We start from the raw sequence: 4,115 nt of genomic DNA, 5'->3' as shown, positions 1-4,115 counted from the left end.
CCGCTCTGTGCTGGATCACCATCCTTTCACCAGTAAACCCGATTCAATCACCATGGCCCCCTTACAAATCCCAGCCATGCTGTGATTGACCTGTGGACACATAAATAAATGTATCAATAAACTTTCTCTGCCTTTTTTATGGCGAATGCCAATTTCGCCACATTCATTTGGGACAATTTTATTGCTTTTTGTACCACAAAAATCGGTGGCAGAACCCCTGCACCCTCACTTTCTATATACCTTACCCAAAATTACCATCTATATTTTTTTGGTAAAAAAATGCGGCAAAAAAATGTGTTGTCGAAATTGCCATTCAGCAAAAGTGGGCAATAGCAAATAATCTACACACTCAAGAACAACCTTTCAAAAAATGCTCTCCAGAAATGTATAGAAAGGAAACAAAATCCAAATCCAAATCAATGGGAACCAAAGTTTTCGTTTGTTAGTGGATTGAGTTTGTTCACAAAATGGATCGGAGTACACTTCGAATAGTTGCTGCAGCTCTGGAGAAAATACGAGTGGTATGAAAGGTTATTTATAAAGCGCTTAATACCCATGCAGCAGTGATCCCAATCATAAAAGTGAAACAGGCAAACCCAACAGGTATAACTTATTTTCACTCTTTTGGTAGCGCAGTCTGAGGGCAGCCTATACCCTTCAGGAGAGGTGTGAGCTGTACAGTTACAACACAAAAAACAATAGTACTATGTTCCCATAATACCTTAGTTCTTGTCTTTCGGATCTCAGCAGAGCCAGGCTTTTCAGCATCAGACCAGAAGCATGGGTGCCTTTGCGCTGGGGTCAAGTCGGAGAGCAGCAGTGATGGGCCCCAATGATGCAGTTCTGTTTGGCAGTGGTGCTGATTTGTGGGTAGAAAACGCTGGGAACAGTAGGCCGTGCCAAGTGGATGGCACTGGAAGACTCAGTGACCTCTGGGCCCTGACAAGGGAATACTTGCCTTTGGCACTGTGCAGGCTCGACTGACACAACACGGCATATGGTTACGGCAAAGATGTCAAAGCTTCAGCATTGTCATTGAGCAGAACTCTGAGATTCAGGGGTGGTGGAGCGTCGAGGTCCAGGATGATTATGATGGTGTGAATGGGGGCAGCGCTGAGCAGCTACGCTCAGGAGGGCCATGGGCCCGTGTGGGGCTGACAGGCCAGTGGGCAGACTGCAACAATCCTGCTCATGCCATCCTGCTATTTATACAAATCTCGGGCCGAGCAGCACCTGATGGGAGAAAGGAACTGCGCTACAATCTGCTCTTCTGCTGGGCTCTGCCTGCTGGACCTTCCCCCTACACGCGGGACAGGCAGCTCTGCAGACGCTCAGAGCTTCCGGGGATTGGGGGGTTGGGGCTGGGTCAGGGCCTGCCTTCTCACCCTCGCTTAGCGGGGCTTCCCAGAACTGACCCAACCCCTGCCCTCTTGAATGCAACTCATACTTAGCTGGCAGGGGAGAATGTGATCTCAAGAGCAGATCTCCCAGGGTGAGGCTTATCCATTGCACATCGGATTTGCTGACCCCTGCTATGTTCCCAAATGCGGGATACACAACTGCATTATTTCTGGTAGTGGGGGACTGCGTTCGCGCTCTCCCCCCGATTTATTGGTGAAAGAAAAGGTAAAGTGTGCACTAGGCCTGCTAGGTTGCATACTTTTAGATTGTGCTCACATTGCGTTTCTTCAATTAGGTTCACCTTTGGGTGATCGCTTTTCCACATTTTATATGTTGAATTGAATTATGCTTCTTTCATCACCACAGAAGTAATGTGTATTACAGAGATAAGCTGCCATATGTATTGGGCACACTGCACATGCTCAGGCAGCATCAATCATGCTTTGTACAGGACAATGCTGGCCTAAATTAGGAACAGCCAGCATAGACATGTTGCTACAGAGGCATATTTTGGGTACAACCAGCATAACGATGTGTTACATCAGTGACAGTGCTGTCTTACACTGTGGTCACATTGATCATTAAAATGTGTTGTGTAGTAAAATGTTCTTTTCTGCTGTTGGTGACATGGAATTTTCATGTTCCCCTTTAGAACTGATTGTACACTTATGGCTTTTTGACCTTTTCTGCTGTAAAATGCACCATTTCAACCCCATATTTGAAAAATAAATTCTTGGGGGGGGGAGCCCCCCCAAACCCTCCCTAGAACCTTGTAGCTCCCTCGCTACGCTCGGTCGCCCCCACTATTTCAGTAAAAAAAAAACACATAGACACTGAAAGAAATCACAAGGAGCTAACCTTTGATCACTGCCCATGACACCAAAAGCTATCCTTGGGACTGCATGGCTATCACTGCCTGTGATGCTATTGTGTCAAAGGTCACACAATATCGCTTTTTAATATACTGCTTTGGGTGAGGTTGTTGACTTTTGGCTCGCCGGCCCACTGGGTGACAAAAAGTTAATGCTTCAGCCCCACATTCAAAAAGGTTGGACAAGCCTGGTCTAGTGGAAATAAAAAGGCCTATACTAAGAAAACCTAACCTTACCCTCCTTCTCTGGATGATAAAATGTGTACAGAGAATACAAATGGAAAATAGTGTCTCATAAAGAATTGTCAGAATGGCTTTATTACCCGCTCCCTTCCCCCAGGTTCAACCCCACGGGGTCTAGAGAGTCTTTTAAGAAAACAAAAGATAGGTGGATGGCACAGTTCTCTCAGTCTTGCACACTTTGGCTTACTGGTACAATTTCAACAGTTCAATCTTAGGCTTCCAATTTCTGATAGTCCAATCACTTTCTTTAGGCTTTACCCACCTTAAAACCAATACTCAGTTCACATGTTTCTCATTTTCTCACAGTTCTGTACAGGCTTCCCTCTGTCGGGCTCAAGCCTGTTTTGTTTCACTTTATCACACAATTTCTCACAGTTCTGCACAGGCTTCCCTCTGCTGAGCTCGAGCCTGTCTTTCCTTTGAGGGGGTTCCCTTCCGCCTGTTTTATCTAAGGTATTTCTTTCACTGTCAAAGACCTTTGAAACTGCAAGGAATTTCCGTAGACACCTGCATGACCACTACAACCTCTATTCCAAGAATCCTTCCTTTCACAATCAATACTCATCTGTGGCACCGATACTTCTTGGTACTTATGATTCTCACTCTCTTTAGTCGTATTCACAGTTCACTTATTTCAATCTTTGCCCTCTTGGTATATTCACAGTTCACAAAAAATTGAAAGGAGCAGGAAAACTCTAGCCGCTGGACCAGAGTATTATAATGTCATCAAATAAGAGAAAAAATATGTCCAGAGAAAAAAGTATTTATAGTGATGTATACAAATTTATTTAAAGTGATACAAAATTGAAAAATGGTGACTAAATCACAAATTATTAAACACTAATCACTTAAACATAGCAAAACAGCAGCTACAATATGCGTAAAATAGGCTAAAACATCATCACACATACTTGCCATTCATGGTGCAACATTAAAACACGACTCATCATACAGTGACAAACATCCAAAATGCTAAAAGACAAGAAAACCATACTAAAAACATATGGGGAAAAGGAATTCATAACTATTGCCCACAATGATAAACATTATTATTGTGTTCACAAGCAATAGAATCAATTGACAAACAATCTATTGTCAGGGTGGATCAAACAAGGACAAAGCATAAAGATCGCATCCCTGTAAAATTTATCTCGACCGGTTTCGACGTGTAGTGGTGGTTAACACAACGTCTTCCTCAGGAGGTAGATATTACCATTCTGTAAAAAAGCACACAGAAACATGGCTGTAAGCTAATACATGAAGAACCTAAGTCGCAGCCAACTGTCTGCCAAGTGGATGTAAAAAGAAAACAAGGCTGCTGAAGGCAGCCTCAGTTATTTAAAACACAACAGTTGGGCGCCATATATACCATAATGAAAATAAGCATATAGAAGTCCCAATCAAACAGCTGTGAATACCAGAGCCAAAGGGTGAGTGACTCCCATAAGAGAAACCGTGCATAGTGGAATAATGATAATAATTTGTGATTTATTCACCATTTTTCAATTTTGTATCACTTTAAATACATTTTGATACATCACTATAAATACTTCTTTCTCTGGACATATTCACAGTTCACATCTTTCATCTTGCACTTGTT

The 4,115-nt window shown here is 43.0% G+C and overlaps 1 non-coding gene across 1 annotated transcript; it reads left to right on the top strand.

Moving 5' to 3' along the window:
- The first annotated feature begins 1,443 nt into the window (after positions 1-1,443).
- Positions 1,444-1,605, top strand: LOC138462340 (U1 spliceosomal RNA). The gene has a single exon (XR_011264944.1). It is a non-coding gene; the product is annotated as a U1 spliceosomal RNA (small nuclear RNA).
- The last annotated feature ends 2,510 nt before the right edge of the window (positions 1,606-4,115 follow it).

This window comes from Ambystoma mexicanum, chromosome 1p, assembly GCF_040938575.1.
Source record: "Ambystoma mexicanum isolate Mex_15411 chromosome 1p, UKY_AmexF1_1, whole genome shotgun sequence".
Lineage (NCBI taxonomy): Eukaryota > Metazoa > Chordata > Amphibia > Caudata > Ambystomatidae > Ambystoma > Ambystoma mexicanum.
The sequence above is the reverse complement of the archived record's forward strand: the minus strand, read 5'-3'. Positions and strand labels throughout refer to the sequence as shown.